The following is a 20,624-nucleotide window of genomic DNA, read 5'->3' as shown; positions in this document are numbered from 1 at the left end:
GTGTGTGAGAGAGAGAGAGAGAGAGAGAGAGAGAGAGAGAGAGAGAGAGAGAGAGAGAGAGAATATGTATGTGTTTCTTTCTTTCCTTTATCCACACATCCTTTCATGAGCATGTTGGTTGCTTCCATAAAATGACTATTGTGAATAAGACCACAACAAACATAACTATAATAGTTATAATTGTCTCTATTGTATACTGACTTTGATTTCTTGAACTGTACACCAAAAAGCAGCCTATGTGGAGCCTATGGCAATTTCAGACCTACTTTTTGAATGATAGCCACACTGGTTGCCTTACTGGCTGCAATAACTTATATTCCCTCCAGTAGTCAAGGGATCTGTTCTCACTGTGCTCTCACCAGCATCCATCCCTGTTTACTGCCTTAGTGATGTTCATCTGGACTGAGATTATCATTTGAATTGATTTTGTGCAGTATGAGAGATGGGGGTAGTTTCAATCTTCTACCTGTGGGTTTCCTGTTTAATAGCATTGTTTCCTGAAGAGGCCATCTTCCATACCTTTGTTGAGGGTCAGATGGAAGTAGATGCATCCTCTAATCTACAACACTGGTCTCCATTTTCCATTACTTGGGCTGGTATCACTCCTGGTTCATTGGTACAGGTCAGTATTACCATTTGAAACCAGACATTGTGATGCTTCTAGCACTGTTCTTGCTCAGGACTGCCATGGTCATTTGTGGTCTTTTCTGTTTCTGTTTGATTTTAGGGTTTACATTTCTATTTGTACAAGAATGTGATTGGACTTAGGTGGAGACTCCCCTGCATCCATTTTCACATTACTGATGCAGACAATAGACAGACATGGATCTTTCCAAAGCTTTAAGTGTCTTCTTCAATTTCTTTCCTCTGAGCCTAACTATTTCACTGTTCCATTCTTTCTGACCCAGGTTATAGTTACTCCTAGGGATTTCCTGGGTCATTGATGATGGTGATTGCCCTGATTTATTCTTCAGTATATTTCCTGTGATGGTTTGTATATGCTTGACCCAAAGAGTGGCACTATTAGAAGGTGTAGCCTTGTTGGAAGAAGTATGTTACTGTGGGTGTGGGTTTTAAGACCCTCTTCTTAGCTGTCTGAAAGCCAGTCTTCTCCTTAGGCCTTCAGATAAAGATGTAGAACTCTGAGCTCTGCCTGCACCATGTCTGCCTGGATGCTTCCATGTTCCTGCTTTGATTATGGACTGAAGCTCTGAACCTGTAAGCCAGGCCCAATTAAATGGTATCTTTATAAGATTTGCCTTGGACATGGTATCTCTTCAGAGCAGTAAAACCTTAACTAAGATATTTCCTACTGCTATATAAAAAAACTAGTGTATTTTTATTATTGTCTAGAAATGTATCCATTGTTTTCTAGATTTTTTCAATTTATCAGATAACTATTTTTCAAAAATATTCCCTAGTAATCCTCTGCCATTATGAGTTACCACAACAACATGTAAGTATGTTAAAGGGCTGACCATATTATGATGTTATCTTTTATTTCCTCCCTAGTTTCTTTATCCAAGATAAGTTTCTATCTCCATACATTTTTAAGTTTTCATAGTTTCTTTCCTATCAGTTTCTTGGTTTACTCTATTATGATCTTGTAAGACAAAAGAAATCATTTCAATTCATTTGTATATGTAAAGAATTGAGCTATTTAATTTTTGAGAATTTATTATACAAGTACTATATTTACATCATATCTACCCATCCTCTACCCACTCCAACTCCTCCCATGTGCTGCTCCATAAAATCCTTAACCTTTTATTATTATCACACACATATATGCATGCATGCATATACACACAAACACATACATACAAAATACTGAGATCATTTAGGGTTGCTTGATTGGATATGTGTGTAGAGCTGATGACTTGGGATTGCATAATCTATCAGGGGGCTTACCCCTAAAGAGAACATATTTGTCCCTCTTTTATTTTTTTTCATGCCCAGGTGTTTATGTCCCTTACCTGTAGGATGGTTCACAAACACAATACAAGGACTTCAGCACTGTGGGGGAGGGGAGTGTCCCATGCTTCTTAGAGTAAGAGAATCTCAGCCTTCATGTATTCTTAATTCAGAGCCTTTCTGCATCAGATACCCACTAGGGCTTGGGAGTGAAGCTAGAGCCAAGGCTATCTAAGTGACAGGCCAAAGTGACACGAAGTCCCTTCCTGTTCTCCAACCATGAGTTTCCATCTCAAACCAATGGAAGGCTATTTCACTTATTAGGGCCCAAAGGGACAGTCAGTTCTACTCCTTCCCCTCCTCAGGAAGCCACCTTGGTGACTTACTTGATCCACCCATTGTAAGTGGTAAAGGAATTGAGCTGGGGAGGTGTAAACAGCTCAGGAAGGTACAGCATTCTGCCCTCTTTTGAGACCCATTCATTACCTGTAGTTCTTCAACTAGAGTTCAGCTTGTTAGATTTCCCCCATCCACATTGGTATGTCAACTGATATTGTCATTATGAGGTCCTGCTTAAGCAATTATGTCATGAGAATCCATGGGTCACCTAAATTGTGATCTCTCTTAGAGAGATCTCCATTGTCTATTGAGAAGAACATGTATTCCACAGCTATCACATGGAATATTCTCTATATGTAAAGTCTCTTTGATGTATGGGACATTTTAACTCTAAAATTTATTTGTTAATACTTTCTCTGGATAATGTATTTATTGGTGAGGGTGGAGTATTCAAGTCAACCACTGTTTTTGATCCTGGACCTATCAATCACTTTATAACCAGTTATTTGCTTTATAAATTGTGTATGCCAACATTTATTGCATATATATTTTCAATCCACATATTCTCTCTTTTTCATTTTTTTATTAACATATTAACTACATAATGGGTTTTCCTGTATCATTTTTATAATGTACATATTGTATTTCCAACAAATTTACCTCTATTTCATTCTCTTGTCCCTTCCACCCCACTCCTGGGTGATCTCCTCCCTCTTCCCAAGTACTCTTTTATTATTATTATTATTATTATTATTATTATTATTATTATTATTATTATTATTATTTTCTGATCTTTGTGTCTTCCTTTTGGATCACTTTCTTTACTAATATAAAATGGGAGTCTTTGTCGCTATTGACTAGTTTTGACTTAAGTCTCCTCTGTTAGTGATGGGTATAGCTCTTCCTGCCTCCCTTCCTTCACTTTATTGTCTTTCACTCTCAGATTATTTTTGCCTTCAGGGATGCTTTCTGTAGTCAAACAGCATTTTTATCTTTCCATTCCATGTCTTACTAAAGGAGAGTTAAGATTGTTTAGTATTGTGTTTTTATTGAGGGGTATATTCTGAAACCTGTAATTTGATGTCATCATTTTACTGGTTGGTTTTAATGCTTTACCTCCTCTCTCTCTCTCTCTCTCTCTCTCTCTCTCTCTCTCTCTCTCTCATGTTTTTCTGCATTTTAGAATTCCAGGCAAAATTTTGATATGTTTCACTTTGTGCGTAGGTTAAACTATTTGATTCTTGGGTTTGATCTCTTAATAGTGGCCCAGAGCTCTGGAAAGCTGTACTTATATGGATCTGTTTTTCTTTATTGCTTCATGGATATAACATTTCCTTGACTTTCTCGGGAGTTCCTGCTCCTCTTCTGTATGGTGTAGCCTGCTGCTCATCCGTCCTGCTGGGCTTTTATTTAACTTAATGGTTTTTTTATTTTAATATTTTCATTGGGGTTTGGATTTGATTTTGAGTAGTTTGGGGATTTTTTTGTTTTATGTTTTGTTTTTTTGTTTGTTTGGTTTTTGGGGTTTTTTGTCTCATATTTCTTGCTGAACTTCTCTTTCTTGTTTTCTTCCTTCTGATTTTTCTCACCAAGTGTTGTTGTTGCTGCTGCTCCTATTGCTTCTGCTGCTTTAGTTTGTTTTGTTTAGACAGGGTCTCACCTTGTACCCCTGGATGACCTAGAACATGCTTTGTAGACCAGGCTGGACTTGAACTCACAGAGATCCACCTGCCTCAGCCTTCTGAGAGCTAAGACTAAAAGAGTGCACCTCCATATCTTGACTCACCTATGTTTTCAGCTGACACCCTCTCTTCCTCAGTTTGTTCAAATATGCCTAGAGGATGTTCACAGTCTTTAACACTGGGCTATTTAATTATTTACCTGGCATTTCAGCAATTTGGCATATTTATATTCAGTTATTGGGGATTAATCAGTTCTTTAATATATCACACCACCTTACTTTCCATATCCCTTGCATTGTTAACCTGAACCTTGAACTGCAGTATTTATGCTGTAGCTGCCCCTTGTGTTTGGCTTTATTACCTCTTCAGCAGTTAGTACTTTCTGCCCTAGTAGATCAGGGACCAAGATAACCATCAACATCATAGATCCACACTGCTTTTCAGAGTAGACATTCACATCCAATGGAGGTGCAAGGAACATTTGGGCATAGCTATATAAAAATATTTGATGTTCTCTCCCAAGTCAAAGGGCTTGACTTTCCCGCCTCTCCTAATATAATCCACCTCCTTGGCACCAGTGAGAAAGCTAGTAAATGCTGGGGACCCCTCCCCCAGTACATGCTTCTGGGCTGCAGAATCTCTCTCTCTCTCTCTCTCTCTCTCTCTCTCTCCCTCCCTCCCTCCCTCTGAAACAAGGTTTCTCTGTGTAACCCTACTTGTCCTAGTACTCACTCTATAGACTATGCTGGCCTGGAACTCACAGTGATTTTTCTGCCTTTGAAGTGTTAGCATCAAAGGTGGCACCACCACCTGGGTGCAGATAGAGTCTTTTTTTTTTACTTTTTTTATTAGATATTTTCTTCATTTACATATCAAATGCTGTCCTAAAAGTTTCCTATACCCTCCCCCCACCCTGCCCCCCTACCCACTCACCCCCACTTCTTGGCCCTGGCGTTTCACTGTACTGGGGCATATAGAATTTGCTAGACCAAGGGGCCTCTCTTCCCAATGATGGCCAACTAAGCCATCTTCTACTACATACACAGCTAGAGACATGTGCTCTGGGGGTACTGATTAGTTCATATTGTTGTTCCACCTATAGGGTTGTAGGCCCCTTCAGCTCCTTGGGTACATTCTCTATCTCCTCCATTGGGAGCCCTGTGTTCTATCCTATAGATGACTGTGAGCATCCACTTCTGTATTTGCCAGGCATTGGCAAAGCCTCACAGGAGAGAAGAGAGAAAATGTGGTACATTTACACAATGGAGTACTACTCAGCTATTAAAAACAATGAATTTATGAAATTCTTGAGCAAATGGATGTATCTGGAGGATATCATCCTTAGTGAGGTAACCCAATCACAAAAGAAGTCACTTGATATGCACTCACTGATAAGCAGATATTAGCCAAGAAACCTAGAATACCCAAGATACAATTTCCAAAACACAAGAAAATCAAGAAGGAAGACCAACTTGTGGATACTTTATTCCTCCCTAGAATAGGGAATGAAATAACCATGGAAGGAGTTACAGACACCAAGTTTGGAGCTAAGATAAAAATATGGACCATCCAGAGACTGCCCCACGCTGGGGTCCAGCCCCATAATCAGCCACCAAACACAGACATTATTGCATATGCCAGAAAGATTTTGCTGAAAAGACCCTGATATAGCAGATAGAGTCTTAAACCCTGCTTTTGCAGAGAAACAGCCTATGAATCTTGTCTCTTTGATTGCAGCCATACTTGGGTCAAGAGAATTGTGCCCCACCTCTTATGCCTTTGTTTATCATTCTGTTAGGGTCTAACGTTTCTTCTATAAATCTAAAGTTCAGTATTTCTGGGTCTTTCCTTGTCTTGGTCTACATTGTAGTGTTATCCCTCCTGCCTTTCATATGACTTACATCTCCTGGCAGCCTTGTGGCTGATCAGTGGAAATGCAGGTAGGTCCCAGATAATTCTCTTTCTTCCCCCATCTGTCCTCATTGTGGAAAGCCTATTCATTCACCACAGCATTATCACGAGGACTGAGAGAACTAGGCACCAGACTAGAATACCTGGTTTTAGTATTTTTATTAAGACACCTTAGAAGCAGAAAGGGAAAGTTTCCTATATCACCTCTCCCCACATTGGTAGAGAGAGATCCCTGCTAAATCAAGAAAATAAAGTAAGTTGAGTCTAGATCTTTGACTGAAAATCTTGTATCAGGTGTTTCATTGTGACACCTGTTACCAGTCAAAACACCACATCCCCTTACCCTAAGCAAGTGGCCCAGACCTGATCCTCTAGAACTACACTAGCCCAGGGCTAATTGCTGTCTCTCCCATCTCTATCCCACCTTACCATGACAGAAGACTCCACCACTGGGAGATAAGGCAGGAAAGTAAACCTGTGACTTAGTCTTACAGAATATCAGACCTACTACAGTGAGATCCAACACTAGACAGAGCTAAAACACCTCATCCACTGGCCAGCATTTTCATACTGACTCTCTAACCCCACCCTGTCAGGTCACAGAGACTGTCCCCTAAAGGGACAGGTTTTGGTTTCACTTGCTGCAACAGCACACTTAGGCTGGGCTTTAGGGGATCCCTGACATAGTGCAGATTCCTTCATCCATTAGCTCTCTAATGTAACTGACTTTAGTATATCCCAGTATCCAACTCCCACCTCACAAGGCACATCATCTATTAAAGTCCCAGCTACTGACTTAAGACAAAATGGAATCCTCACGGTGTTGCCTTAGAATTCAGTGTGAGCCATATAGATGTCTGTTCCCAAGACAGAGACCATGGTGAAGCCTCTGGACCTATCCCCATGCCAGATGGGAAGAACAGTAGCCAATGTTGGTTGGGTTCTGCCCTGGCCTGCTTACCTGTATCTGAGTATGCTATTTTTAACCATGAATTTACCTCAACAAAAGGAATCCTGCAACAGAAATATCCTGTTCCTCCCAAGTGCTTCATGGTCTCTGGGCTTAGGGATGTCAGTGTTTCTTACCACAATGCCCACTACACAAATCTCCCAATCCCAGGCATTAATGACTAAGGAAAAAAATGTGAAATCAACACCAAAGCATTGTATGAGAGCTATGGGTACACCACAGCTAGAAAGAGTGCTACAGTGCCTGAGCACATGCTGGTGAGCAGAAGAGGTGCCTGCATCTAACACAGAGCCAGCCTGAGACTTCTGAAGGCAAACTTCCCCTTCAACTTAGGACAAAAACGGGCTTGGTAGGCCTCCTAGTGGTGAGACAGTGACAAGCCCCTCACCACCACCACCCCCAACAGCAAGATCACCACAAGACTCAAGTTTGGGAGCTCAGAGTACATGAGCAAGCTGCTTAGAATCTCTAGGTCCACACAGCCAGATTGTGAGCACTAAACCTATAACCCATTCCTTGAATACTCAGATGGTAACATGCTTGCTAACATGTACAAGAGATTTCAAGGAGGCCTGAGGGTGGTATGTGTATTTAGCACACACAAGCCTCAGCTTCAGTCCTCATCACTAGAAGAAAAGATATCATGACTTTCACTAATAAACAAAATAAAGGAAGGGAGATTCGGGGAAGATTATTCAGGTGGTAAAGTGCCTTTTGCACAAGCATAAGGCCCAGAACTCAAACACCTGGCATAGCATATAAAAGCCAGGTGTTGCACATACCTGTAAAGGAGGCACAGACAGGAAGGTCCTTGGGGACTTGGGGGCCAATTAGTCTGACTAAATGAGTGAGCTCTAGTCTCAGTGAGATGCTCTGTCTTAAAAACTAAGTTATAGAGAAATTGAGAAAAATCATGGACATCAGACTCTGCCCTCCCTATATGCATACACACAAACACACACACACACACACACATTGTCATAAACACACACACACACACACAAAAAAAAAAAACTCAAGTACAATCAACCAAAAAAGATGCAAAAAAAATTCACACTTCTTAAAATTCATTCCTTTCAAAATACCAAAAGTGAAATTTAATGGATAGGTCCATAAGGGCTGTGTCTCACAGTAATAAACACCATACTCAGTGAGGTACAGCTGATGTCATAGGAAAAGCTGAAAGCCTATTCCATAAGATCTCAAATTAAAAAAAAAAAAAAAAAAAAAAAAAAAGAGCCGGGCATGGTGGCGCACACCTTTAATCCCAGCACTCGGGAGGCAGAGGCAGGTGGATTTCTGAGTTCGAGGCCAGCCTGGTGGCAGGTGGATTTCTGAGTTCGAGGCCAGCCTGGTCTACAGAGTGAGTACCAGGACAGCCAGGGCTAAACAGAGAAACCCTGTCTCAAGAAACCAAAAGAAAAAGAAAAAGAAAAAAAAGGAAAGTCAAAGATGGGTTTTACAGTATGATTCAATGAAGTACTTGTCTTAGTTAGGGTTTTACTGCTGTGAACAGACAGCACGACCAAGGCAATTCTTATAAGAAAAATATCTAATTGGTGGTGGGTTTATGGGTTCAGAGGTTCAGTCCATTATCATCAAGGCAGGAGCATGACAGCATCCAGGCAGGCATGCATGGTGCAAGAGGAGGTGAGAGTTCTACATCTTCATCTGAAGGCAGCTAACAGAATAGTGGGTTACATACACCTAGGATGAGGGTCTTATAACACACATCCAAAATGACACACCTACTCCAACAGGGTCACACCTAATCATACCATATCCTGAGTCAAGCATATACAAACCATCCCGGTACTAGTAGTCCATGCTGGTGAGTTCAGGAAAGAAGAAAGATTTAAATATTAATTAAGAGTGAGAAGGTCCAGTCCTGATTTTTCAGGTGACAAGGTCTGAATTATATCAACAGCTTTAAGTCCCCCAAAGACCACTAGAACTAATGAATGAACTCAGAATACAGAGAGGATGCTACAGAAAGCTGTGACACCAAGGAACACACTGCCATTGACCTATTTCATCCAAGTAAGTCCCAACTCAGAACAACACAACCATCACATGGAGTCCATCAACGGTTTAATATATTTATTGCATCCATTCTCATCAGATGATCTCTTGAGGTGACCTTACACACATATGGAAAGATATGCTTCATGGATCTCCCATGTGTTTCTTAACCCAATCAAATTTACAGTCAAGATGCAATGTGACAAAGTCCACCCCTTCCCAACCTGACACCCCAAAACATCACTTTAAACCACAAGGATTTACAGTTGATCCTCAAATGATTTCTGTCTCTCTCACAAAGAAAAACCCACCCAGTCCTCGACCCAGACCAACTGCAAAAGTTCCCAAAGCTTTAGCAGATCCAATTTATAAATTCAGTCTCTCCTGAGACTCAGGATGCACTTTCAGCCATGATTACCTATAAAAATATAAAAATTATATAATCCCACCAAATTGTGACAGAGTAAACATCTCCATCCCAATGGGGATAAACAGAGAAATGGAGAGAACAGATCATATCACAGCAAGAACAAAAACCAGCAGGGAGCACACTGTGGCCCATGTCCAATATCTAGGGCATATGATATCCTGATCTAAGTGCCAACAGGCTTGGGCAGGAAAGCTCCCAGAGTCTTGCTGTTTGCAGCCCACTTGGCCTCTCTCTGAAGCTGGTTCCACTTGGTATCTGTGCCTTTCCTCTGCAGAATTCTTTATCTGTTGCATCTCCAACATCCTGGGATTCACATTGCAGTTTAGGCTTTGCCCTGATGGTTCACTTATCATATTGGGGGTATCCTCTGAAAAGAATGCACCCTGCTGCACACTGCCAGACTTTCTAGCTTTCCTTTGAAATTCCAGTGGAAAATTCCACGATCCAGTAATGTTTGTATTCTGGATGTGCCACAAGAACAATGGCTATGTCTAATACCAACTCAAGCAGTACCTGGTCTCCCAAGGGTCATGGCTTCAATAGCCTCTGAGAACCTCAGCAAATAAACCTGAGAAAGCATTTCCATTGCTGTAAGAATGCGTGGGATGCCATTGGTCTCACAGGAAAGTCTTTCAAATTACTGTTCTAGTTTACACCCTTGAGCATGCAATGAACAGAGTCTGGCCAGAAAATCTTGAAATGGTCTCAGAAATATTTCCCTTTTTAGCCATGGTATATCTTGTTTGGTTGTTTTGGTTTGGTTTGGTTGGGTTGGGTTGGGTTTTTATGAACACAACACAAACCTAAATAAACCAAGAGAGAATTGAGAAAAAGTCTCCATCAGATTGGATGGCAGGCAAGAGTGTAGTCATTTTCTTCACTAATGATTGATGTAAAAGGGCCACACACACTGTGGGCTGACCAATCCTTGAGTAGTTATCTAGTTAACTGTGGTTTCCCCATGTGATGTAGAGCATCATGGTGGAACTCTACAGGGATGTTGAGCACCGTGTTCGTGTGTATAGTGTTGTAAAGCATCGTATAGTGAGTGTGTAGTTATTTATATCATCATGTTAGGAGTATGTAGTGATGAAGGGCATCATGGTGGGATTTTGTAGAACGGTAGAATTCCATGTTGGTGTGTGAAGTGTTGTAGAGCATCACAATGTGACTGTTTTATGATGATTAGCACAAAGGGAGGAGTATGTAGTGATGCAGGCATCATGAGGAGAGTGTGTAGTGGTGAAGGGCATCATAGACAGGTTCTGTAGCAATGTGAGGAGACAGAGCCTTGAGCAGAACAGCAAGAGATCAGGGATGAGTATTAAAATGGCTCCCATGGCATGATCAGAAAATTACTTCTCTATCTGATTAAGTATTAGTTTTATTTCAGCCATGTTAAAAGAGGATTCTACAAACCCAAGGATACAAGTCAACAATCTAAATATAACTTGTTCCTCTTGAAGTTACTGGTTCACTATAACAGACAAATGCCTTATGCCCTAAAATTAGCTTTGAACATTTCTAAGGCCCATAATTGGAAGTAAAACATTTACTGGGTTTCAACTTACTTCCTATTCTATTCCCTTGGGACCATAGTGGCTGGTGTCTTTTAAGAGAGCACAAGGAGGAAGCCCTGCATTCATTCCTGGGTGCCTATCTGCATCCTCCTTTGGCCTGGAGGCCCTCTATGAATTCCTGAACTAAAAAGGAAATCTTCCAGTCTCTGATTTTTCTTCTTAGACAACTGCTATTCCCTGCCATGTTGTCAGCTTCTTCTCCTCACTCATTCTGTACTGTGTTTAAGCTGGATGCTTTCTTAATCTACAGCATTGACTGCCATGTCAAAGTTGGATATTTACTGGCTTTGGATATTTCTTCTCTGGCTTTTCTCCCATCCACATATAATCAATACACCGAAGTGATGATTCTGAGGGAATGAAGTGGGTGCCAGGGCTTTGGGGATCTTAATAAGCTGCCTGTCCTCTGCCAGCCTGAATCACCACCACTGAAACAAAAACAGCAGGCAAGCTAGGCCTGACAATTAATTAATGACCACAAAAAGTGCATTATAAACACCTGAAAATCTCATAATAAACCTCATCACCTTGTACAATTAGTATGTCGTGGGGTCTGCTTGAACCCAACATTAATCCAACATTACTCAAGTATTATGGCAGTGCAGATGACAAAAATTTATGGTAATCAAGCTGATTCTGGTCCATGATCACAGAACAGACCCAAGAACTGAACTACAACCTTGAAGTAATTTTGTACAGATTATTTAAGGAATGGAACCTTAATGGTAGGGGAGAAGAATGGGTTGTAGCATTGTCCAATCATGTTTTGACATGAGGGGTTGAGCAAGGGAGTTTTCACCAATCAGGATAGGAGTAAGTTCCCAGGCCTGGGAAGAGAAACTTAATTTGACACTGCCAGGAAGATGGAGAAGCTGCCCCTGACATATCTGGACTCTGACAACTATTTCCTTATACTAGAAGCAGTTCAGCTATTGGGAAGTCCCCAGCTCCCACTGGGTCCCGGGACCTTGGATTTAGTTTCTCTCTATGATTAAATGGAGTTTGAAAATGAAATGGTAGTTCTTAGAATTGGTTTCTTTTGGCTGTTACCAATAATATGTATTAATAAATTATCTCTCTAACAAAAAGTGTGTTCAATCAAAACAACCCTGAGATTCCACCTCATACCAGTCAGAATGGCTAAAATCAAAAATTCAGCAACAGATGAGTGACAGCAGATGCTTGTTAGGATGTATAGAAAGAGGAACACTCTTCCATTGCTGGTAGGAATGCTTGCTGGTACAACCATTCTAGAAATCAGTGTGGTGGTTCCTCAGAAAATTTGACATAGTTCTACCAGAAGATCCAGCAATACCATTCCTGGGTAAATACCCAGAAGATGTTCCAAAATATAATAAAGTCACATGCTCTCCTATGTTCATAGAAGCCTTGTTTATAATAACCAGGAGCTGGAAAAAACCTAGAATTCCCTCAACAGAGGAATGGAAACAAAAAATGTGGTACATTTACACAGTGGAGTACCACACGGCTATTAAAAATGATGAAATGATGAAATCTTTAGGCTATTAGATAGAACTAGAAAATATCATCCTGAGTGAGGTAACTCAATCACAAAAGAACACACATTGTATGCACTCACTGATAAGTGGATATTAGCCCAAAAGCTGCAAATAACCAGGATAAAATTCACAGACCACATGAAGCTCAATAAGAAGGAAGACCAAAGTGTGGGTGCTGCAGTGCTTCTTAGAAGGAGAAGAAAATACTCACAGGAGCAAATATGGAGATAAAGTGTAGAGGATAGACTAAAGTAAATGTCACCTAGAGACTGTCCCCCCTGGGGATTCATCCCATATGCAGTTTCCAAACGCAGACACTATCCTGGATGCTAATAAGTGCATGCTGACAGGAGCCTGATAAGGCTGCTTCATATGAGGCCCTGGGAGAGCCCAATAAATTTAGATGCAGGTGTTAGCAGCCTACCGTTAGAATGAGCACAGGGTCCCTAATAGAGGAGTTAGAGAAAGGACTGAGGGAGTTGAAGGGGTTTTCAACCCCATAGGAAGAACAATATCAACCAACCAGACCACCCCCCAGCTCCCAGGGACTAAGCCATCAACAAAAGAGTACACACGGCTCTAGCTGCATAGGTAGCAGAGGATGCTCATGCCATGAATCAATGGAAGAAGAGATCCTAGGACCTATGAAGGCTTGATAGATGCCCCAGTGTAGGAGAATGTAGGGCAGAGAGGTAGGAGTGGGTGTGTGTGTAGAGGAGCACCCTCATAGAAGCAGGGGGGGATGGAGGATGGGACAGGTGATTTCTGGGACGGGGGAAAAGCAGCAAAGGGGATAACATTTGAAATTTAAATAAAGAAAATATAAAATAGATAAAATTAAAAAACAAAACAAAACAAAAACAAAAATGAAAAGCAAAATGTGTGTTCATAGGGAAGGTCTCATTTCTTGTGTTCCCAGCAGCACCAGCACAGGGTTTCTGGCCCTAAACACCTCAGCCTTGGCAATGGCACCCACAACAACAAATCCAAAGGATGAAACCATACATATGAGTATCAGCATCAGGATCCTGATCACAAACTTGATGATCATCACCTTCGGATTGGTCAGGTTGACAAGAAACTCCTTTGTGTTCTGGCTTCTGAGCTTCCCCTTGCGCAGGAATGCCTTCTCAGTCTACATCTTAAACTTGACCCTGGCTGACTTCCTCTCCCTCCTCTGTCACATCATAGCTTCCACGCTGGTTCTTCTCAAGTTTTCCTACCCCAATATTACCTTTCTCGGGTCCTTGTACACCCTCAGGATTGTTCACTACATCACAGGCCTGAGCATGCTCACTGCCACCTGAGCACTGCCTGTCTGTCCTGTGCTCCATCTGGTATCTGTGCCGAGGCCCAGAACACACATCAACCATCATGTGTGCTGTGATCTGGGTCCTGTCCCTGTTAATCTGCATTCTGAATAGGTATTTCTGCGGTTTCTTATAAACCAAATATGAAAATAACAATGGGTGCCTGGCATTGAACTTCTTTACTGTTGCACACCTGATGTTTTTGTTTGTAGTCCTCTGTGTGTCCAGCCTGGCTCTGCTGGCCAGATTGTTCTGTGGCACTGGGCAGATGAAGCTTACCAGATTGTTTATGACCATCTTGCTGACCATTTTGGTTTTTCTCCTCTGCGTGTATCCCTATGGTTTCCCTATCCACTGCTTCCTGTTACTGAAGATTATGGATGATTTTTCCTGTATTTGATTATGGTTTTTATCTGGCATCAATTGTCTTGACCGCTGTTAACAGCTGTGCCAACCCCATCATTTACTTCTTCGTGGGCTCCTTCAGGCATCGGTTGAAGCACCAGACACTCAAAATGATTCTCCAGAGGGCACTGCAGGACACTCCTGAGACAGCTGAAAACATGGTGGAGATGTCAAGAAGCAAAGCAGAGCCATGATGAAGAGCCTCTGCCTGGACCTCAGAGGTGGCTTTGGAGTGAGCACTGCCCTGCTGCACTTGACCACTGTCCACTCTTCTCTGAGCTGACTGACTTGACATGCCTAAGTGGTCCACCATCTTCAAGAGCTCTCCACTGACTTCACTTTTCTACATCTCCCGAGTAATAACATTAATCAGAAAGTATCATGTCTGCATCCTTCTTGATATTAATCAAATTCTCATGCTAACTTTCTCTCAAGCTTTCTTGCTGTTTCTTGGGAAATTTTGTTCCCATGAAAACAGCCCAGGTCCAGAACCGTGACTCTCTTGTCTGTGATTGTTCTGTACAAAAATGTAGGTTTTAGAGAGCAGAACATGAAATACAATTTACCACATGACTTCTGGGGTATACAACAGAATGCAAGGTTTCATATACTCCAAATAAGGAAAAAAGGAGCCTCAACACACACACACACACACACACTTTAATGTGTGAGCAGAAATGGTAGCAGTAAAAAGAGAATTGAGAGAGTAGAGTAGAAAAAGAAACTGCTTCCATACATGGAAGTCACAGATGTGCTGCAACAGAACAAATGAGCAGAGGGGAAAGAGAAAGGAGAGAGTTGAAAAGGAAAATTAACATCGTTCTGAGTGCCAACCAAAGTTGCATTTTGACCAGCCAAGGGTCCTGTAGCCTGTATAGTGTAATGGCACTTGGAAAGTTCTCTACTATTCCTTCCATCTCTGTGTATTTGTGGCAATCCATTGGGACAGATTGCTGAGCTTGAGAAATCCAAGTTCCCGACATGGCCATATCTCTGAGAAGTCTCAGATCTTACTGTAATCTATGGAGTGCTTGTCTGAATTTAACCACAAGGGAAAGATTTTGAGGCAAAGATATGAACACAGTGGGATATTGAGTATAGTCATGTGAGATATAGCAATGTTTCTGGTTTGGGGCCATGAATTACAGAAGTTAGCAAGTAGTGCTAAGGGTTTAGGGGAAGTCATTGCCAGTAATTACATGTAGGAGCTATGGTGTGGAAAGTCAGAAACACAGAGCAGTCTACTATGGTGCAGAGCACTGCACTCCAATAGGCAATTTCCAACCACCAAAACATATCTAAAGGTATGAGAGGCTAGGACCAGCCACTGGAAACTTGTCTATTGTACCTATTCATGAAGGGCTAGTTACAGCTGTCTCTGCACACAAACCATACCTTGTGGTTGCTAAGCAAGTGCCACAAAAAAGGAGAGAGGAAGCCAAATATTAAATAGATTTGTTTTCAAAAACCTGTTTTCTTTTTAATTGTTTCTTTTTATTTCACTCTTTTGTGTCCTATTTTGGAAAGCTTAACATCTTTCTACATAAACTTTTAATCAGACCAATCCATAAAAATATAGAGATGAATTCTTACCTATGCAACTTTTTCTTTATCTTTTCTATTCCCCTCATTTTAACTACTTTTTTAAAAATATTATTTATTTTTATTTTATGTGTATGAGGTTTGGCTGCATGTATGCCATTCTGAGGGGCCAGATACCATGGAACTGGAGTTCAAGAAAGTTATGAGCTAATGGGACCTCATAAAATTGCAAAGCTTCTGTAAGGCAANAGACACTGTCAACAAGACAAAAAGGCCACCAACCGATTAGGAAAGGATTTTTACCAATCCAAAATCTGATAGAGGACTAATATCCAATATATAAAAAGAGCTCAGGGAGCTGGACTCCAGAAATTCAAAAACCCCATTAAAAAATGGGGTACAGAGCTAAATAAAAAAATTCTCAGCTGAGGAATAACGAATGGCTGAGAAACACCTGAAAAAATGTTCAACATCCTTTTATTCTCTCCAGGGATTCTCTACTGCTTGTGGACGTTGTACATCGTGGTGCGCACTAGGCTCCGCACCACGATGTACAACGTCCACAAGCAGACCTCTTCTGGGCATATACCCAGAAGATCTTCCAACTGGTAATATGGACACATGCTCCACTATGTTCATAGCAGCCTTATTTATAATAGCCAAAAGCTGGAAAGAACCCAGATGTCCCTCAATAGAGGAATGGATACAGAAACTGTGGTACATTTACACAATGGAGTACTACTCAGCTATTAAAAACAATGAATTTATGAAGTTCTTGGGCAAATGGATGTATCTGGAGGATATCATCCTTAGTGAGGTAACCCAATCACAAAAAAGTCACTAAATATGCGCTCACTGATAAGTGGATATTAGACCAGAAACTTAGAATACCCAAGATACATTATGCAAAACACAAGAGAACCAAGAAGGATGACCATCGTGTGGATACTTCTTTCCTCCTTAGAATAAGGAACAAAATACTCATGAAAGGATATAGGTACAGAGACAAAATTTAGAGTTAAGATGAAAGGATGGACTATCCAGAGACTACCCCATCCGAGAATCCATCTCGTTATCAGTCACCAAAGCTAGATACTAATGCACATGCCAGCAAGTTTCTGCTGAAGGGACCTTGATATAGCAGCCTCTTGTGAGGCTATGCCAGTGCCTGGCAAACACTGAAGTGGATGCTCACAGTCAGCTATTGGATGGAACACAGGGTCCCCAATGGAGGATCTAGAGAAAGTACCCAAGGCGTTGTAGGGGGCTGCAACCCTGTAGGTGGAACAACAATATGAACTAACCAGTACCCCCTGAGCTTGTGTCTCTAGCTGCATATGTAGCAGAAGATGGCCTAATCGGCCATCACTGGGAAGATAGGCCCCTTGGTCTTGCAAACTTTATATGACCCAGCAGAAGGGAAGGCCTGCGCCAAGTAGTGGGAGTTGGTGGGTAGGGGAGCAGGGGCGGGGGGGTGAAATATAGGGAACTTTCGGGATAGCATTTGAAATGTAAATAAAGAAAATAATAATAATAATAAAAAAAAGAAAAAGAAAGTTATGAGCTGCCATGTGTGTGCTCCCAGTTGAACTTAGGTCATCTGGAAGAGAATCTTAACTGCTGAGCCTCATTTTAATTCCTTAACACCTAGTTTCTTTCCTGTTTTCCTTTCCCCATAGGAACCAAATCAAACCTTAGGCTTGCAGTCTCCCTGCCTGCACCATTCAAATGCTGAAATTGACAAATGGCATAGCTTCAAATTAAAACATTATACAAAGAAAAAGAAAACAAAAGGAAGAAGAAACTTATGAGACACTGTTGGAAGAAAGGTTTGGCCAGATGTTCATCACATGGAGGATTAGTATTGAGAATATTCAAAGAACTAAAAATATTAAACACTGATAGAAAAAAATCATTCAGTCAACATGAGTGTGGTAGATTGAATGAGAACCGTCCCTGTTAGCTCATAGCTTTGAATGCTTTGTCCAGTTAGGGGCTTCTTGGAGAGGACTGACAGGTATGGCCTTGCTAGAGCAAGTATGTCATTGAGTGTGGGCTCTAAGTTTTCTTATTTTCTTTCTTTCTTCCTTTTTTTCTTTCTTCTTTCATTCTCTTTCTATTGGATATTTTATTTATGTACATTTCAACTGTTTCCCCCTTTCCCAGTTTCCAAAACACCCATCACATTCCCCTCCCCTTTGCCTCTATGAGGGTGTCCCTCCACCCAACCACCCATGCCCTCCTTACCCCACTACCATCCCACTACCCTAGGGCATCAAGCCTATACAGGGCCATGGGCCTTCCTTCCCAATGATTCCAGATAAGGCAATGCTTTGCTACATATGAAGTTAGAACCATGGATCCCTCCATGTATATGGATTCTTTGGTTGGAGATTCATTTTATGGGAGCTCTAGGGGAAGTGAGGTCCACTTATTTGTTCTTCCTATAGGGTTGCAATCCTCTTCAGCTCCTTCATTCCTTCCCCTAACTCTTCCATTGGGTTCCCTAGGCTCAGTCCAATAGGTTGGCTGTGAGTATCTGCATCTGTATTAGTCAGGTGCTGTCAGAGCCTCTCAGGTCACAGATATACAGATATACCAGGCTTCTGTCAGTAAGTGCTTCTTGGCATTAGAAATAATTTGAGGTTTAATATGGGCTGGTGGGATGGATCCCTAGGTGGAGTGGTTTCTGGAGAGTCTTTCCTTCACTCTCTGCTCTATTTCTTCTTCACTCTCTGCTCTATTTATTGTCCCTGCATTTCCTTTACACAGGGACAATAGTGGGCAAACATTTTTGAGATGGGTGAGTGGCACTGTTCCTCAACCAGAAGCCATGCCTATGTTCTGGAGGTGGCCACTACAGGTCCTATCTCTCCTTTGTTAAGTATTTCAGCTAATATCATCCCAGATGGGTCCTGGGAACTTCTCACTTCCATAATATTAGTGGCTACCCCTGTTCCCCACCCTGAATGCTACATATTTCTATTCATAAACAAGACCCAGCATTTTGCTGCATAGAGGAAACACACCTCAGTGACAAAGACAGGCACTACCTCAGAGTAAAAGGCTAGAAAATTTTTTCTAAGAAGATGGTCCCAAGATACAAGCTGGAGTAGCCATTCTAATATCCAATAAAATATGGAGAAGTATACTTCATACTCATCAAAGAAAAAAATCCACCAAGTTGAACTCTCAATTCTGAACATCTATGCCTTAAAGGCAAGGGCACCCACATTTGTAAGGAAACATTACTAAAGCTCAAAACACACTTTCAACCTCACAAAATAATAGTGGGAGATGTCAATACCCCACTTTCACCAATGGACAGATCATGGAAACAGAAACTAAACAGAGACAAAATGAAACTAATAGAAGTTATGAACCAACTGGATTTAAGAGATATCTACAGAACATTTCGCCCAAAACTAAAGAATACACCTTCTTCTCAACACCTCATTGTACCTTCTCCAAAAGTGACCATATAATCAAACACAAAACAGGCTTGAAAAGATACAAGATTGAATTAATCCCTTGCATTATATCAGAACACCACAGACTAAGACTGGTCTCTAATAACAACAACAACAAAACAAAAAACAAAACATAAAGCTTATGAAAGCTGAACAAATTTCTATTCAAGGATAACGTGGTCAGGGAAGAAATAAAGAAAAACACATTATAGAATTTAATAAACATGAAGGCATAGCATACCCAAACTTTTGGGACACAATGAAAGCAGGGCTAATAGGAACATTCATAGCTCTGAGTGCTTCCATAAAGAAATTGGAGAGAGCACACACTACCAGCTTAAAAACACATCTGAAAGCTCTAGATCAAAGAGAAGCAAATAATCCCAAGAGGAGTAGATGGCAAGAAATATTCAAACACAAGGCTGAAATCAACCAAGTAGAAACAAAAGGAACTATACAAGGAATCAACAAAACCAGGAGCTGGTTCTTGAGAAAATCAACAAATAGATAAACCCTTAGCCCAAACAACCAGAGGGCACAGAGATAGTATACAAAAGAACAAAATCAGAAATGAAAAGGAAGGAATTTCAAAAAAATCATCAGATCCTACTACAAGAGCTTATATTCAACAAAACTGGAAAATCTAGATGAAATGGGTCATTTTCTAGATAGATATGAGGTAACAAAGTTAAATCAAGATTAGATAGAACATTTAAACCGTCCCATATGAAATGCAGATAAATTTTGGCATTACTAAGACTCAAAGATAAAGTTGTCATTCAACACTTACCCATTACTAATTAATAATAAATTCTATTATGAATGGTGATGTGAGGTATTTTAGTATTTAATTTGCTGAAATATACTAAATTTACAAACATCAATACAAAACTAGTATTATTTATAAAAAGACAATATTTAATCTAGGTCTCTATGTTCATTGACTTGTTAGAGTTAAATGATCTGGATGGAACAGAAAATTTCTTTGTGAGACACATGCACAAGCACACACACACATTGATGCAGATTTATAAATTAACTCTCAATAGCTGTAGTATTATAAACTGTCATTAGAAACATTGCTTAGATTTTATTGTTTTCAGATATGTTGGGTTTTCTTTTTTTAATAAAGATATAAACTGTCTGGGTCCAGAATGCTCTCATTAATTCCAAAGGTGAATCTCCTGTACAGTCACCACTACTAAACTACTATTTGCTTCAGCCTGACATTCCAAGGTGAGGGAGAAGGCACTGGTTAGCTCCACTGTTCTTCAAGTGAATAAATGATCCTTGGAATTCTATAAAACATTGACTACAGACATATTTCAGAGTATATCCTCTAAAAAACAACCCAAGCTAAAATATTTTTGTCCTTTATCTTTTTATTTTTTTATTATTATTTTCTTTATTTACATTTCAAATGCTATCTTGAAAGTTCCCTATACCCCCACACCCACCGCTGCTCGCCTACCCAACCACTCCCACTATTAGGCACAGGCCTTCCCTTGTGCTGGGTCATATAAAGTTTG

The 20,624-nt window shown here is 40.7% G+C and overlaps 1 pseudogene; it reads left to right on the top strand.

Moving 5' to 3' along the window:
* The first annotated feature begins 13,291 nt into the window (after positions 1-13,291).
* LOC110315825 lies at positions 13,292-14,277 on the top strand (annotated as a pseudogene).
* The last annotated feature ends 6,347 nt before the right edge of the window (positions 14,278-20,624 follow it).

The sequence above is a fragment of the Mus pahari genome, unplaced genomic scaffold (genome assembly GCF_900095145.1).
Source record: "Mus pahari unplaced genomic scaffold, PAHARI_EIJ_v1.1 scaffold_10692_1, whole genome shotgun sequence".
NCBI lineage: Eukaryota > Metazoa > Chordata > Mammalia > Rodentia > Muridae > Mus > Mus pahari.
This window is presented reverse-complemented; position numbering and strand designations above follow the sequence as displayed.